At 42.9% G+C, this 18,830-nt stretch overlaps 1 protein-coding gene across 6 annotated transcripts in view; it reads right to left on the bottom strand.

The window, feature by feature from the left end:
- LOC110519702 (transcription factor HIVEP3) overlaps positions 1-18,830 on the bottom strand; it is an 89,775-nt gene that overhangs the window by 20,027 nt on the left and 50,918 nt on the right. The window contains exon 1 of one of the 6 annotated variants that reach the window (XM_021596677.2): positions 12,269-12,535. The exons of 4 other annotated variants lie outside the window; for them this stretch is intronic. The gene's annotated coding sequence lies outside the window, so the exon portion shown is untranslated. Of the gene's footprint in view, positions 1-6,441; positions 6,767-12,268; positions 12,536-18,830 lie in introns of those variants that run through there. One more of the 6 variants, XM_021596680.2, reaches the window with a different exon arrangement.

Raw genomic sequence — 18,830 nt, 5'->3', positions numbered from 1 at the left:
TCAAGTCAAAACAAACATTTTAAATTTAGCCTGAGCTTATTCAATCTTGTTCTCAAGCTGGGGGAAGAGGGGCTATCTTCTTGTAATGAGTAAAGATGAGATGACAGCAACAGGCCTTCAGCGTCTCCCCCTGTGTTGCACTGTCATGTACAGCCACTAGGGTGCAGCATGGCAGGGATGAGATGCCAGGTGAAGTAGTTGAAGATAGAAAAAAAGACTGTAGGAAGATGGGGAAGTGTACCTCCCCTCTTTTATCAAGACATATCTGATGTTATATTTCCCACTTTAGGAAAAACCTAGGTCTCAACTCCACACACAGAATTATTGTACTGCAGCCAATTAAAACACATTCTGGGAGCAGCCAGGGCCAATCAAAAAATGTCACTGAGCTGTCGTAGCCAATTGCTGACAGTCCGAGCTGAGGCCCATCCACTGACATCCATCATCAGAACAGAGCCATCAACACACACGTCTCAGTAAATCATACTTCAGAATACCACTTTTCAGGGAGAGAATAGATGTAGGGGTTATAAGCTAGTGCATTTAACACTGTCTCCCTCCCACCTTCCCTAGGTAAGGCAAAAGCAGTGGCAGGTAGAGACTGATAAGTTGACAGGGTGAGTAAGTGTGCGAGTGAGAGAGAGAGAGAGAGATTACTCTCAGAGAGAGGCTGTGTGGAGTCATTCAGTGTCCCAGCGGCTGGCTAAACAGGCCTAGCAGAAGACTAGTCTGACTGACTCCAGCTGGGGCAGCGGTGACAGGTTTTTTAATGAGCCCGGGTTTCACTCGTTCTCCATATGTTCCTGAAAAACACAGCACAGTCTGGCTTCTTAACAGTGGAAAATAAAACAGAGAATAACACTTCCTTTTTGGAAGTGAATTGACAGATTCTCGGCTCCATTTCCATGTTCCCCTACATCTGATGATCATACATTTAGTCTACTTTTTTGCCCCACTGTATATGTAACAATCCTGTACAGAAACCTAGGTCACACCTAGGTTTCCCCCGAACAGAAGTTAACCCTTGTGTTGTTTCAAGGGTCAAACATGACCCGACACTGTTTAATAGCAGAGAAAACCCCCTAAATTATATTTTTTCAACTTGAAATCTGATGACTTTTCCGGCAGGGTAGCCTAGTGGTTAGAGCGTTGGACTAGTAACCAAAAGGTTGCAAGTTCATATCCCCGAGCTGACAAGGTACAAATCTGTCGTTCTGCCCCTGAACAGGCAGTTAACCCCCTGTTCCTAGGCCGTCATTGAAAATAAGAATTTGTTCTTAACTGACTTGCCTAGTTAAATAAAGGTAAAATAAAATATATAATAATTAAAAAAAAATGAAAGCTGTACACCACCAGGGTACAAACATTTTCTTAGGGTGGTTAACCAGCAGTTATAAAATAATTTACACACCACAAAAAAAACACACACAATGAGAAATTGAGATTGTGTGCTACTGATTGAACTCAGACAAAACAAAAACGTTATTGTGCATGTGCAGCATCTCCCCTCCACAACCCCACACATGACTCAAGTTCACAGACAAAACAAAAACATTTCAGACAAAATACATTTATTGAAAGCATTGTTTACTAATGGGAAATGCAGTCAGAGGCTATAAAGGTGATGCAGATGACAGTCCCCCCCAGTTCTCTCTTTGCTGAAGCCATGAGTGCACTTTTCAGTGCACAACAGGTCGTAGATCTGATTTTTTCAGATGCCCAGGAGGAACAAGAGATCAATTATTTAGAAGGAGGAGGTATATGAAGAAGAAGATGGGGAAGAATACAACCCAGAGCACAATGCATCATCTTCAGATGAAGAAGAAATCCCCCAAACTGAAAGAGAGACATTTTTGTCAAAGAACAGCTAAATAACATGGTCCTTGTCACCATATGATAACCAAGGCAGAATGGCAGCACAAAATGTCATAAGGATGACCCCAGGGCCCACAAGACATGCAGTTTCCCATGCCCAGGACATTGCCTCAACATTCTACATGTTCATCACACCAGCCATCAAGAAAATCATCCTGGAGATGACAAATTTGGAGGGTTTCTGTAAATATAGAGAAACCTGGAAAAGGGTGGATGAGATTGACCTGCGTACCTTCATAGGGCTGCTAATCTTAGCGGGTGTGTATAGGTCCCGAGGCAAGGCTACATGTAGTCTCTGGGATGCAGAGAGGGAGGGAAGTCTTCTCATCAACAAGGGGCAGAGAGGACTTCTCATCAAAGTTTGCCAGCCATCATCCTGGACTACAACCACAACAAAGGAGGCGTGGACAACCTGGTCAAGGTGATTGGAACTTACAGCTGCAGGAGGATGACTGCCCGCTGGCCCCTGGTCATCTTCCATAACATCATTGATGTGTCCTCATACAATGCCTTTGTGATACGGAACAAGATCAACCCTACCTGGATGCTTGATAAGCGGAACAAGAGGAGGGTGTTCCTGGAGCAGCTGGGAAAGGTACTTGTAACCCCACACATTCAAATAAGGGAGCGCCTACCCCGCACAGCAGCCTCTGCAGCGCTTGTGAAAGCTGTTCAGGGGGGTGAATCTTGTCCTGATCCACCTGAGGCTGCAGTTGGGGCAGGCAAGAGGAGGAGATGCATATTCTGCCCCCCCAAAGAATGACTGTAAAACAAATACTATGTGCTGCACATGTGAGAAATACATCTGCAAAGTCCATGCACACACACTTGCATACTGTCCTACATGTGCTAATTAGAGTTGATTGATTTATGTTCTTCACATTTTTGTTTTGTATCTATTATCTTATTTTTTTCTTATTTATTGTTGTTGTTGATACACCTTGTGGGTGGGGGCAATGGTTAAAAAATGGGAGAAGACTAGTATTTTGTAGTTGAATTCCTCATTGTACAGTATATAAGAATATATCGCTATGTTGCCAAAAAAGTTCAAGACTGTCATTGTTTCCCTTCAATAAAATGCAATCAAAACTACTTTCTGCACATTTCTGCTACTTTCTTAGGCTATACAAGTGCTATCTCTTGCGAGAAAATGTATGTTTACACCTATGCAGGACCTTTAGCAATAATAATAATAACAATACAAATAAACCTTTACTTTAGTAAAGGAAACAATTATGATAGGTGTGTTGTAATAAAAACGAGTGGTGTCCACTGATTAAATGCAGTCTTTCTACATTGTGAAGAAGGGAAAACACAGATATTCAATGTTTGTGATGAATGACAGGTTGTTTCTTCATGCAAAATAGATTTGGGCTTTAAAATTCAATTAAGCTGCTTTATTTTAGTGGTGTAGTGAAGGCGGGTCATTTTTTTACCCTTAGGACAAGGGGAGTATATAGGATGTTAAGACTACACAAGGGTTAACTTTGTTTACAGCAGAGTACTATTAGCAGTAGCAATTATTAAGAATAACAGACATTAAAATGAACTCAAACGCCTCACAGTAAGAGAGGCAGACGAGAAAATGTTCTGAGCTGTCCAGCTACATTGTGGTGTTTGCCTTGGGAATTAGCTAGAATAGTTAGAAAAGGGATTGGTTTTATGCTGTAGCTAGGTCATGTACCAAAGTGGTCTCCTCACACACAATTCCCAAGAAAGAAAAGTGAGGGTGAGAATACTACAGGAGTGTGAGACTGAGAAATAAAAAAGGCATGAGTGGGAGAGACAGGAAAAGACAGGTAAAGAGTGAGAAGATGAATGGGGAGAAAAAATAAGGCACTATGAAGTCAGAGTGCGTAGGAGGGCGATACATACTGTATATAGAAATATACCGGTGAGAGGAAGAACGAAGATAAAGAGAGGGGAGGAAAAAAATTGAGAGAGAGAGAGAGAGAGAGAAAAAAGTAGAACGGAAATTGTCTTCCCCCGTCCTACTTGTGTTGTTTGACCTGAGCACAAGTTGGCCATCACAGTGTAAGGCTTAATAATCTCTGGCATAGTACTTATGCAATCTTTAACCAGAGTGATTAGGCGGTTTTAGGGTGGGGGAGAGATCCGTCTGAATTATGCATAGCAGTGCAGTCTAGACTCTAGCTCAGAGCAGGGAAACACGCATTAGGGCTTTGCAAGGAAGTTAAGGGGAAAGCCTGCCAGAGTGAGCAAGCACATCATAATCTCTCACACAAGCACACACATTTTAACAAGCATGCTACAGTATGTATGTGCACACACACACACACACACACACACACACACACACACACACACACACACACACACACACACACACACACACACACACTAAAGCATGTGTACACACTCGTTATTTACTAATGAATAGTCGTGGAGAGTCTACTCCTTGACCACAAGCGTTGGAGTTGACTCCAAAAATTATGGAGTTATACAAAAAAGGCTGACGTAGGCTACCGATTAGCTTTCAATATTTTGGTCAGTAGATTGTCAGACAGCTACATATGCATTGCTAATCAATCACCCAGTTCATTAGCGTGCAAGCACACACACTGACAATTTTTGCAAATTTTTGTCAGTTTGGTCAAATTGGAGTCGGCTTCGAGAGAGAGATTCGACTACAACGACGATAGCAGGAGACGGAGTCGACTCCCAAAATCCTGGACAAATTTGGAGAGTATGGGTCCTTTCCCACTAGCAGGAGGGGGCCAAGGGAGACTAGGCAGCCCAGATAGAGTTCTCTGATGGGGAAAGAGGCAGATAGGGGCACAACAGGTTAAGTTGCCATGGTAAAAATTGGAATATACTAAAACATCTAAAAGTAAACAGAATGTATGTCACAAAGCAACATAATGACTTCACATACACTACAGTTCAAAAGTTTGGTGTCACTAAGAAATGTCCTTGTTTTTGAAAGAAAAGCAAATTTTTTGTCCATTAAAATAACATCAAATTGATCAGAAATACAGTGTAGACATTGTTAATGTTGTAAATGACTATTGTAGCTGGAAACGGCTGTTTTTTTATGGAATATCTACACAGACGTACAGAGGCCCATTATCAGCAACCATCACTCCTGTGTTCCAATGGCATGTTGTGTTAGCTAATCCAAGTTTATAATTTTAAAAGGCTAATTGATCATTAGAAAACCCTTTTGCAATTATGAAAACTGTTATACTGATTAAAGAAGTAATAAAACTGGCCTTCTTTAGACTAGCTGAGTATCTGGAGCATAAGCATTTGTGGGTTCGATTACAGGCTCAAAATGGCCAGAAATAACTTTTTGAAACTCATCAGTCTAGTCTATTCTTGTTCTGAGAAATGAAGGCTATTCCATGCGAGAAATTGCCAAGAAACTGAAGATCTCGTACAACGCTGTGTACTACTCCCTTCACAGAACAGTGCAAACTGGCTCTAACCAGAATAGAAAGAGTAGTGGGAGGCCCCGGTGCACAACTGAGCAAGAGGACAAGTACATTAGAGTGTCTAGTTTGAGAAACAGACGCCTCACAAGTCCTCAACTGGCATCTACATTAAATAGTACCCTCAAAATACCAGTCTCAACGCCAACAGTGAAGAGGCAACTCTGCCTAGAAGGCCAGAATCCCGGAGCTGCCTTTTCACTGTTGACGTTGAGATTGCTGTTTTGCGGGTACTATTTAATGAAGCTGCCAGTTGAGGACTTGTGAAATTTCTAATTGACCCCACACTTTTGAACTGTAGTGTACATCACAAGAGAAGGAAGTTTGGATTGCCATAGATACCAGCAATAACATTCTATAATTCTAAACACAGATTCCCCTCTACCTTAGCATACTCTCACCTACAGAGATAGCAAGCTTTTAAATCCTTTGGTTGACAGCATTTAACTTAAAAAATGTCAGCGTACAACTTGAGTCCGACTGGGAATGGCAACTTTTACTTTCAACTTTCAAAAGATGAGTCCGGTGATGAGGCATTTTAATGGTGCATAAGCTCAACAACCATACTGCCAATGGCTACTAGTCAGGCAGGCACACCATTGGAGAGGCAATGAATCACCTGGAAACTCATCTCAATTGGCTCAAATATATGGTTGGTTAGAGCTTGGAACTCCATTTGGTTACTGCTGTTCAACAAGAGATGAATCAAACAACTAATCCTATACAGACTGAGTTAATTAAATGTATTAATAACATTAATTTAATTTGGCTACATTGTATTCCTTTCACAATTATTTGAGATAGGGATAGGAAACTACACTGTTTAGAAATAATAGGCTAATTCCTAATGGTTGTGCTACACACAGAACAATCACCTTGGGTAGGGGAGATATGGTTATTGGTCATGTTATTTTCTTGAAACACATGCACGCACCAACTCGCTCACACGTTACACTGCCCAGAACACCCTCCTCTGTAGCCTGTCGGTCTCAAATCCATTCTGACTGTCAGATCAGGTATAGAGATCCTGCCATTCCCCAGTGGCTCTAGTTGCTCTCAACGTTTCCTCCTGTTGTTTCACCTCCTGTTGTTTCCTTCCCACTGACCCCCTTACCTTACATTAATGCTTTACGATAACCAGGTAGAAGGAACCATATGAAGGAAGTGAGACTAAAAATTTACAGCAGTTGAAGGCTGACAGTCCAAACACTTCAATGCTGGATCCTCAGGATGGTAATTAGAAGTATACTGTGGATGAATGCAGATGGGGAAAGGTTGCTGATTCACTCATTCACAAAGATCTATTTATAGTCTATGGGGTGTGAATGTACTGTTAGTGAAGCCGATGATGCAGCTCTGTTCTCTTTTCTTATAGTGACACATTCCTTTGATAGGAGTTGTCACAAGCAAAACTCCAGAGCTAATATTAGTATCAGGAAATGAAACGGCTAATCCTGTACTCTGCAGAATCAGGTCCTTCTGTATGGGAACCTGTAATGGGACACACCTCTCTGCTTAGTGTCTATCTTTAACCTTTGTCTGTACAGTACATTCCTTTGCTGTCATCAGTTGGACTAGACTTGGGGTGTGGTGTGAGTGTCTTTTTATGTCTGTGTGTGTGTGCATGCGTGTGAGGCGTGCATATCATGGTGTGAAAGGGATTGCCTAGCTCCTGCCTAGCGCAAACTAGGAAGAGAGGAGAGGGGGTGTGGGTGGAGGAGGGGGAGTGTGAGTGTGGTGCACCGTCAGCAGAAACACAAACAGTGGTGAAGGTACCCAGGGGAAAGGAGACCCAGGAAGAAGCTTTCTGAGACTTCCTCTCTTATTTATTCCATGGAACACTTGCAGTGAGTCTGCAGAGACATACAGTATTTAAATGCAGGGCAAGTTAAATATCCCTTCACTCTGGATATGTGTCATGCCTTAAAATGTCCTCACAAAGACCTGAGGGGTTACCCCTGAATTTCCAGGAATTTCATCAACACAAAAGATAGAAGCTTCGTAGGGCATCAATCAGCCTTATCAACATGGCAGCCACGAAGTTAGGGCTCAGCTTACATGTATCAGAGCATTATTATTCAGTACTGATAACAGAAGCACTTTGCTTGATACCTTGCTTCATGTCTTGAGGAGGAGATTAAAACAGATAAAATAGACTGACACCTGACTAGATTTATTTTCCTAGACATTTCCAGGTGAAAGGAACGTTGTTGATAAAACTGCTAGGAAATGTTGTTAAAATTATTTTAACACGTTGATCGTAAGTGGTTGTAATGTGTGGACGACATGAGAGGAACAGCGCTGACTATTTAAGCAAAATGTTCACTCAGGCTCCAATCTAATGTTCTAACCCTTCTTTAGACAGCAAGATTATTCTGACATTGGTGGGATGTTTGTAAAAGACAGAGGAAACCTGATCATGCCAATGACAGCTCGCAACATTGCGATTACATTGTAAGAGTTCTTTGAGCAACCGGGTCTGCTGCAAGTCCTGCTATGTTAACCTTGACATCTGAAGATTGAGACACAGCAACAAATCTTGATATACTGTAACTTTGATAAGTTGAGGTCACATAACATGGGGCATCATCACAATCACCATTCAGTCACTCAATATGAATATACAAAAAGCTGCACTAGTACAATATCAGAACTGTTTTTCATATTAATATGAATAGACACTAAGAATACAGAGCAGTCCAGGTTATGTGTTCATTTTGGCAGGTCTTTCCACGCCTGGTAATTATGGATGAAAATATGGGCCAAACATTAAATTAGCTTGTGCCTGGAGAAGCGAACCCTCTTAAGTGAGTTAAACAAAATAAAAAATAAAAATTGTCTGTCATTCTTTCCGCCTCTCCTTTCCTTGCTCCAGCCTGGTGCTGTTGGTTTCCATGGAAACGGGTCTACTCTGAGCTACGGCAGATAGAGAGAGAGCTGGAGGGCTACATTTATCAACCAGCATCCTCTCTGGGTACAATTGCACGCTGGCAGGAGGAAGTGGTGGAACAGCCTGACTTCTGCATCCATGCAGAACAGCCCCTAACCCCTGACCCCTGTGCTTGAGGGTCGCTGAAGGTAGAAAGCAGCCTGCAGATCTAGCTTACCTTCACCAAATTGTCATCGTAACCATCAGGTCATGACAATGCAACACTGGGGCAACTTGTTAACATTCATTACTTAGGTCTGTGGAAGTGACATTAGCTCAAACCATGTTCTTGGTTTTCTTTCTCAGAGAGAGTGTAAGCACTTTTACCAGATCAAATGCCCAAACCTGAACCTGAGGGTGTTTTTGTAACCAAGGGGCGAAAACACAATAAAGCTCTTTTTACAAGAACTTACAATTAAATAAACCCAGAGAACAGAAGCTCTAAAAATCAGATGGCATGTAAAACCAACGTGCCCCAGACCCACCTAGGGTTACTCCCACTGTGTCTAGTAGTAGGAGATGTACACACCCACAGAGGGAATTTTCTTAAACTGCATACAAGCAGTCTCTTTGAGGTCTGCTCTGCTGTGCCTCTGAGGCCGTGAGCAGGCAGAGCAGGATTTCAGAGGGCTTTGATAAGACAGGCAGTTCACAGCGATCACCATGTTCACTTTCATTAAACACAAGCCGATTGGACTAGGTCAATTCTACCCTTCAAATCAAACACAAGCAGCACAAAGGTATTATCGAAATGTACATCTAAACTAGGGATGTGACAAATGGAGAAAAAAAATCTCAATGTTTAAACTATAATATCCACGTGAATTCACAATGCAGCTGAGCTGCTACCAGCAACGGTTTATGTCTCAGATGGTTATGCATTGCATCTGTACTACCATTACTGTACCTCACTTTCACTTCGCAAAGTTTGCATTTCGTTCTCATTTAACTTCTCAAAGTATTGCCATACAGGACTTTGCTGCTGATGACGAAGTGGTGGAGAGTAGACTCCAAAATAGTTGATTCCTCAACTCCTTGCATGTTGACTCCCATTTCTGACGGTCAAGATTCGATTCCGCTAGAAATCGATTCCTAAGATTAAGTATTTTTGGAACAGAGGAGACTGATTAGTCGCCGTACTTCTGAGAACACAAACACTCACATCTTTAATTGCGAGGGGGAGGGGCACAGTATAGGCAGGTCGACCACCAGGCAGACAGGGTCAGAACTGTGCACTAAGCCTATCTATCGGCAATCAAAAGCTGTACAGTTGAAGTCAGAAGTTTACAAACACTTAGGTTGGAGTCATTAAAACTCATTTTTCAACCACTCCACACATTTCTTGTTAACAAACGATAATTTTGGCAAGTCGGTAAGGACATTTACTTTGTGCATGACACAAGTAACCTTTCCAACAATTGTTTACAGAAAGATTATTTCACTTATAATTCACTGTATCACAATTCCAGTGGGTCAGAAGTTTACATACACTAAGTTGACTGTGCCTTTAAACAGATTGGAAAATTCCAGAAAATGAGGTCATGGATTTAGAAGATTGACTAATTGACATCATTTGAGTCAATTGGAGGTGTACCTGTGGATTTATTTCAAGTCCTACCTTCAAACTCAGTGCCTCTTTGCTTGACATCATGAGAAAATCAAAATAAATTAGCCAAGACCACCAAACATTTTTTGTAGACCTCCAACAGTCTGGTTCAACCTAGGGAGCAATTTACAAACATCTGAAGGTACCAAGTTCATCTGTACAAACAATAGTACGCAAGTATAAACACCATGGGACCACGCAGCCGTCATTCCACTCAGGAAGGAGATGCGTTCTGTCTCCTAGAGATGAACGTACTTTGGTGCGAAATGTGCAAATCAATCCCAGAACAACAGCAAAGAACCTTGTGAAGATGCTGGAGGAAGCAGGTACAAAAGTATCTATATCCACAGTAAAACAAGTCCTATATCGACATAACCTGAAAGGCCGCCCAGCAAGGAAGAAGCCACCGCTCCAAAACCTCCATAAAAAAGCCAGACTACAGTTTGCAACTGTACATGGGGACAAAGATCATACTTTTTGGAAATGTTCTCTGGTCTAATGAAACAAAAATAGAACTGTTTGGCCATAATGAACATCGTTATGTTTGGAGGAAAAAGAAGGAGGCTTGAAAGCCGAAGATCTCCATCCGAACTGTGAAGAACAGGGGTGGCAGCATCATGTTGTGGGGGTGCTTTGCTGCAGGAGGGACTGGTGCACTTCACAAAATAGATGGCGTTATGAGGCAGGAAAATTATGTGGATATAATGAAGCAACATCTCAAGACATCAGTCAGGAAGTAAAAGCTTAGTCGCAAATGGGTCTTCCAAATGGACAATGATCCCAAGCATACTTCCAAAGTTGTGGCAAAATGGCTTAAGGACAACAAAGACAAGGTATTGGAGTGGCCATCACAAAGCCCTGACCTCTATCCTATAGAAAATGTGTGGGCAGAACTGAAAAAACGTGTGCGAGCAAGGCCTACAAACCTGACTCAGTTACACCAGCTCTGTCAGGAGGAATAGGTCAAATTTCCCCCAACTTATTGTGGGAAGCTTGTGGAAGGGTACCGAAACGTTTGACCCAAGTCAAGCAATTTAAAGGCAATGCTACCAAATCCTAATGAAGTGTTTGTAAACTTCTGACCCACTGGGAATGTGATGAAAGAAATGAAATCTGAAATAAATAATTATCTCTACTATTATTCTGACATTTCACATTCTTAAAATAATGTGGTGATCCTAAATGACCTAAGACGGACCTTTTACTATGATTAAATGTCAGGAATTGTGAAAAACTGAGTTTAAATGTATTTGGCTAAGGTGTATGTAAACTTCCGACTTCAACTGTATATCGCAATGGAATGCTGTGGCATGCAATGTCTCGCAACTCCAGTAAAGCGGGCTTAGAATCAATTAATAGGCTAGGATATTCAACACGCAACAGACGGAAAACTGGATACACACACTCATCATTAGCGAAGAGAAAGAGCAGGGGAGCCAGCGCGAGGAGTTTTGTGATAAATGCAAAGAATGTGACTTAATTTGGTGAGGAAAAAAAAAAACTTATTTCGGTTAGGGATTTCGCGTCATGTTAAAAATCCTAATTTAGTTTACACGTTCACACCCCTAATCTAAACCACAAGAAAAGCCCAGGAGGATTTGACAGAAATGTACGAGGGGCTAGGATGAAGGTGATTGATCATGTATTCAGGTAACATTATAAGAAGAGGAACTGACCAAAGCTCTAACCGAAGTGCTGCTCTCATATTTTCACAAAGTCTAAGGATTGAACCCAATCCAGTGGGACCAGGCTGATTAGCCCATAGAAGCTGTCAATACTTATTTTACTGCCCTTTGAACGTATTAAGAAAGGCAAAGAGCCCACCCACACCAGGAAGTGGAGGGAGTATGCCTGTATAACTGTGAATCATGCATATGTAGACGACTCATCACACACTCCCATACACGTGAGCACACACACACACACACTGATTAGTCATCCTCCCTCTATCCACCATTAACCCTCCAAAAACAAATGGAGAGTATTGAGGACTTTGTTTTTCAGAGATGCCCTTTAATAAACTCACTCCCATTTAGCTGCACTCAAACATGAGGAAGAATGAGAACTCAGGTAGCTGCTACACTCACATCCAGTACATAATACACTCAAGCAAACTTGAATAAAGAAGACAATCAGGCAACCCATTCAGAGAAAGCACACAAATAGAAACACTACCTATGGTACAGCAGCAGATCACACAACAGACAGTTATGAGGACTATCAATCCCAATCTAACAGACTAATTCCATTACAGTGACCATTTAGCCTTAGAGAGAGGGAGTTGTGAGAGAGGAGAGCGAGTGAGAGGAGAGTGAGAGAGAAGAGTGAGATAGTGAAAGAGGACAGAGAGATTGAGGAAGGAGAGAGAGAGAGAGAATGAGGGAGCGAGGATGGAGAGCAGTTTACCTGGGAGAGAGTAGTCTGGTTTCACCCCTCAGAGGAGCTTCAGAGTCACTGAGAGACATTCGGGGAGAGAATGAGCGGATATGTGTGCTTGAGTGGGTGTGTTTCTTAGAGAGGGAGGGGGTGAGGTGAAAAGAGAGTGATGGAGAGAAGTAGAGGGAATAGGTAGAGGGAATAGGGATGAAAACACTTAAATAGCTAATAGAGAGCTAGGAGGGACCTACAAAGTTGCAACCTTAGAATAACCATCATCATTACAAACATTATCAAGATCATCATCATTGTTGTAACATCGAAGCACATTAACTAGGGATGCACCGTTATGACATTTTTGGCCGATACCGATATCCAATATTTTTTGTTGGCATTTACGTATGTCCCCATTACCAGTAAAACATAATCAAAACCTATTTCTTTCACTTACTTGCTGTGCTGTTTCGTTGTTCATGTTGCCCAGTCGTTTCATTCTCAACCAGGATTTCATCATACATGGCAAGCAGTGAAGTTTCAGCTGTCTGTCTGTCCATGGCCTCTCTTCCTCAGTGCACAATGTCACTATGTCCGTTTCCATTCAACCCTCTTTCTTGTCTGTATCGAAGTAGCGGTCCTTATACCTAGCATCGAGCATGGTGGCGACACAGTAAAGAGGCTCAGAGAGAATGCCACCAAATCGCTTGTTCACAGCCTCTAGTAGAGTACTTTTACAAGTTTTAACTCCACGGTCTGTCGGCAGTTTTGTTGAGCAGGCGTTTCAATACCATGACAGAGGGTATCACATCTGCTGCAGACGCAGTTGATGAGCTTACTATCGAGTCAGTTTGAATGGAACTAGGAGTGTGTTGATGTTCCCAAGTTTCAAACATGTTCTCAAATGCCATTGAAATGGCAGCAGCGGTATGAGAACGAGCACATTCTTGAGCATGCAATAAGGCTTTCCTCAGTACGAAATCCTCGTCGACCCACTGTGCTGTCAGACCCAGCATGCTCATGGGGCTGACACAGCTGGTCCAAATGTCAGTTGTGAAGCTAATAGCAGTGACGCCCATAGCAAGTAGCTCATGGATGTGTGTTTCAATAATACAGTGTAACTCCGGTAAGGCAACATCTGAAAAATAGCGCCTACTTGGTAGTGTGTAGCGGGGCTCGAGGTGCTCAATCAGTCGGCGAAAGCCAACATCATCCACAGAGAGCAGTTGATTGTCAAGGTCAATGAATTCCATTATCTTGGCGTTACTGGATTTCGCCTTTGAGTTGTCTCACTGAAATGTTCTTACTCTTTCAAATGACTGCTCGACTTGAACTTGTTTAGTTGTTAGAAGTGTGCACTTTTTTCTGCTTTTGTAGTCGCTGAACATCTGGGGGTGATGAACTTTCAAATGAGTAATTAGGTTTGTGGTATTGAATGATTTCACCTTCTCCCCTCCTCGAGAAATAATAGCAGCACAAACGTTGCATATGGCCTTTTAGTTATCTTCCTTTGAAACTTCAAAATAGATCCACACAGCAGACATTGTGGGCTAGGTTAGGAATGCTGTATTGCACGTGTAGCACTGTATTTTTCGTGGAGTCATTATGTCATCAAAACATCGCTTTTGCACATCGGTGTTAAACTAGATTGTTAGCTAATATTGGCAGATTCCGATATACTTACTGATATACCCTGCATCCCTAATATTAACGTTTGTGGTCAGACTTTATGAGGAAAATAAATATTGTGCCAGGACTATGAATGAAAACACACACACTCATTCAAACCAGGTCTGAGACCTCTCCTCACAATTACTCCTCTTTTCACCTTTAATAAACAGACTGGCACAGTGGCTCAGTCGGCTGTGGACTCCATTACAAACAGGTCTCAAAAAGGTATTTTCCCCGGAGCAGAGCACAAGCAGGACACCGAAGGGAGACAGATTCTGGGGAAAAACCTAGCAACCCGTCATCATCGCCTACCATTATTGACTAAGTAAGCGATGAAGTGATGAAGGCATGATGAATTCCCAGAAGATTTCACTCAAGAAACACTGGAACGTACAATGACTGCGTCTAACGGCAGTCTTTTCCTGCTAACAAAACATCAGTCATAAGACTGTGCCCTCTCCTTTAACATATAAAAAAATGTACCTTCCAAAGAAATCCACTGCGGTGCCTGTGCACTAGTAAATGAATTACAGAGCCACCTCATCCATTCAAGCCCCCGCACAGTTTTTCCGTGTGGAATTGAGAATGAGAGGAGGCCCTGCTGATCCATTGAGGATTGCCTTACTGGCAAGGCACAGGAAATGTGAGTCACACTCGAACATAAACAGTCGCACAAAGCGAGCCGCGAGCCCAACCGACACACATACAGACAAGGGAGGGAGCGCTGTCGGCTAATTATTACCCAGTGGGACCATTGCCATTCTCCTTATTGGGCGGCAGGCATGAGATACAGTGAAAGACAGTGCAGGTCACTACGGTTGTTTCTACAGTCTCTCATCCTTGGAAAAAACAAATTTTCCTCTCTCTCTATATCCTTTGTCCCCTTGCTAGTTTTCCATTATCCACCTTTTCTTCACCCATCTTTGTCCCTCTCTCTTACTCTCCTCTTTTTATTCACATTCCCCTCAACCCTTTCGTTGTCCCACTCTCTATTTTTAGTCCCATTCAATGCCAACCCTAACCCCAAACTCTTGTGTAGCAGGCAGGCGTTGTGGTGCTGTGGTGGCCTGGGGCCGGTCCTGTCCTGTCCTGGCCGAAGGGCCTCTATAGTATTGTACTGTATTGTGTTTGAGATGAATGTGATCTTTGTGGCCGACGTACGGCAGCCCCAGCACACACCTCCCATACTGTACTTCCCAGAGAGGGGGTTTCACCCATCCTTTTGTCCTCTGTTCTTCAAACTGGGGAAGGAGTGGGGCTTACAGTGGATGGGCGGTAGGTAGGTACAATACAGCCTCTGTTGACAGGGAAGCTGCAACACATTGGCATGATGATGAGAAGGGCTGGGGACCAGGCTGCAAGCTCAGTGACACTCTGGAAAGTAGGAAATTCAATAATGCCACAAATGACAAAGGAATTTGGCCGAGGACAATGAATCGGAGGCAAAAGACATGGATTATCCTGGACCAGGCCCAAATCACCAGACACTCGAAGGAGGAGACGGAGCTATAGAAGCCGGCGTGCAGGATACCTGACGAGATTACATTGGAGAGTGGACCAATCGGTCCCCCTGACAGGTGTGGCATATCAAGAAGCTGATTAAAACAGCATGATCATTACACAGGTGCACCTTTTTCTGGGGACGATAAAATGGCACAATAAAATGTGCAGTTTTGTCACACAACACAATGCCACAGATGTCTCATGTTTTGAGGGAGCATGCAATTGGCATGCTGACTGCAGGAAGGTCTAGCAGAGCTGTTACCAGAGAATTGAATGTTAATTTCTTTAACATATACCGCATCCAATATCGTTTTAGGGAATTTGGCAGTACGTCCAACCGGCTTCACAACCGCATACCACGTGTAACCACGCAGGCCCAGGACCTCCACATCCAGGTACTTCACCTGCGGGATCATCTGAGACCAGCCACCCGGACAGCTGATGAAACTGAAGAGTATTTATTTCTGTAATAAAGCCCTACTGTGGGGAAAAACTCACTCTGATTGGGTGTGCCTGGCTCCCAAGTGGGTGGCCGTATGTCCTCCCAGGCCCACCCATGGCTGTGCCCCTGCCCAGTCATGTGAAATCCACATACAGTGCCTTGCGAAAGTATTCGGCCCCCTTGAACTTTGCGACCTTTTGCCACATTTCAGGCTTCAAACATAAAGATATAAAACTGTATTTTTTTGTGAAGAATCAACAACAAGTGGGACACAATCATGAAGTGGAACGACATTTATTGGATATTTCAAACTTTTTTAACAAATCAAAAACTGAAAAATTGCCCGTGCAAAATTATTCAGCCCCCTTAAGTTAATACTTTGTAGCGCCACCTTTTGCTGCGATTACAGCTGTAAGTCGCTTGGGGTATGTCTCTATCAGTTTTGCACATCGAGAGACTGAATTTTTTTCCCATTCCTCCTTGCAAAACAGCTCGAGCTCAGTGACGTTGGATGGAGAGCATTTGTGAACAGCAGTTTTCAGTTCTTTCCACAGATTCTCGATTGGATTCAGGTCTGGACTTTGACTTGGCCATTCTAACACCTGGATATGTTTATTTTTGAACCATTCCATTGTAGATTTTGCTTTATGTTTTGGATCAGTCTTGTTGGAAGACAAATCTCCGTCCCAGTCTCAGGTCTTTTGCAGACTCCATCAGGTTTTCTTCCAGAATGGTCCTGTATTTGGCTCCATCCATCTTCCCATCAATTTTAACCATCTTCCCTGTCCCTGCTGAAGAAAAGCAGGCCCAAACCATGATGCTGCCACCACCATGTTTGACAGTGGGGATGGTGTGAGCTGTGTTGCTTTTACGCCAAACATAACGTTTTGCATTGTTGCCAAAAAGTTCAATTTTGGTTTCATCTGACCAGAGCACCTTCTTCCACATGTTTGGTGTGTCTCCCAGGTGGCTTGTGGCTAACTTTAAACAACATATCTTTAAGAAATGTCTTTCTTCTTGCCACTCTTCCATAAAGGCCAGATTTGTGCAATATACGACTGATTGTTGTCCTATGGACAGAGTCTCCCACCTCAGCTGTAGATCTCTGCAGTTCATCCAGAGTGATCATGGGCCTCTTGGCTGCATCTCTGATCAGTCTTCTCCTTGTATGAACTGAAAGTTTAGAGGGACGGCCAGGTCTTGGTAGATTTGCAGTGGTCTGATACTCCTTCCATTTCAATATTATCGCTTGCACAGTGCTCCTTGGGATGTTTAAAGCTTGGGAAATCTTTTTGTATCCAAATCCGGCTTTAAACTTCTTCACAACAGTATCTCGGACCTGCCTGGTGTGTTCCTTGTTCTTCATGATGCTCTCTGCGCTTTTAACGGACCTCTGAGACTATCACAGTGCAGGTGCATTTATACAGAGACTTGATTACACACAGGTGGATTGTATTTATCATCATTAGTCATTTAGGTCAACATTGGATCATTCAGAGATCCTCACTGAACTTCTGGAGAGAGTTTGCTGCACTGAAAGTAAAGGGGCTGAATAATTTTGCACGTCCAATTTTTCAGTTTTTGATTTGTTAAAAAAGTTTGAAATATCCAATAAATGTCGTTCCACTTCATGATTGTGTCCCACTTGTTGTTGATTCTTCACAAAAAAATACAGTTTTATATCTTTATGTTTGAAGCCTGAAATGTGGCAAAAGGTCGCAAAGTTCAAGGGGGCCGAATACTTTCGCAAGGCACTGTATTACAGCCTAATTAATTAATTTCAATTGAAGGATTTCCTTACATGATCTGTAACTCAGTAAAAATCTCTGAAATTGCTGCATGTTGCATTTATATTTTTGTCCAGTATATTTACCAAGAGAGGTTTCGTCTATATTTTTCGTAGCTGTCTATTTACCAACACAAACTGATGTTGGCATTAAGACCGCACTCAATGAGCTGAAAAGGGCCATAAGCAAACAAGACAATGCTCACCCAGAGGCGGCGATCCTAGTGGATCAGAAAAAACTGAAATCCATTGTACCTCATTTCTACCAGCATGTTACAGATATGCATATAAAGCTCTCCCTCACCCTTCATTTTGCAAATCTGACCGTAAGTCTATCCTCCTGATTCTTGCTTACAAGCAAAAACTCTAAACAGAATGTACCAGTTACATGCTCAATACGGAAGTTGTCTGATGAATGGGATGCTAAGCTACAAGACTGTTGGGGTGCTAGTGAAACAGATCCACAGATGACGCAATCTCCATTGCACTCCACACTGCCCTTTCCCATCTGGACAAAAGGAACACCTACGTGAGAATGCTGTTCATTGACTACAGCTCAGCATTCAACACCACAGCACCCTCCAAACTCATCACTAAACTAAGGACCCTGAGACTAAACACCTCCCTCTGCAACTGGATCCTGGACTTCCTGACAGGCCACCCCCAGATTGTGAGGGCAGGCAATAACACATCCACCACGCTGAACACGGGAGTCCCTCAGGGGTCCGTGTTTAGTCCCCTCCTGTACTCCCTGTTCACTCATGACTACGTGGCCACGCACAACTCCATTACCATAATTAAGTTTGCCGACAACACAACAGTGGTAGGCCTGATCACCAACGATGATGAGACAGCCTACAGGTTGAGAGCTTCAAGTTCTTCTGTGTCCACATCACTATGGAATTATCATGGTCCATACACACACCAACACAGTTGCGAAGAGGGCACAACACCGCCTATTCCCCCTCAGGATGCTGAAAGGATTTGGCATGGTCCCTCAAATAGTTATACAGCTGCACCATTGAGAGCATCTTGAATGGCTGTATCACCGTTTGGTATGGCAACTGCTAGGCATCTGACCGGAAAAAGCTACAGAGGGTTATGCGTACAAGCCCAGTACATCACTGGGGCCGAGCTCCCTGCCATCCAGGACGTCCATACCAGGCGGTGTGTCAAAGACTCCAGCCACCGAAGTC

The sequence above is a fragment of the Oncorhynchus mykiss genome, chromosome 3 (assembly GCF_013265735.2).
Source record: "Oncorhynchus mykiss isolate Arlee chromosome 3, USDA_OmykA_1.1, whole genome shotgun sequence".
In the NCBI taxonomy this organism is placed as follows: Eukaryota; Metazoa; Chordata; class Actinopteri; order Salmoniformes; family Salmonidae; genus Oncorhynchus; species Oncorhynchus mykiss.
The sequence above is the reverse complement of the archived record's forward strand: the minus strand, read 5'-3'. Positions and strand labels throughout refer to the sequence as shown.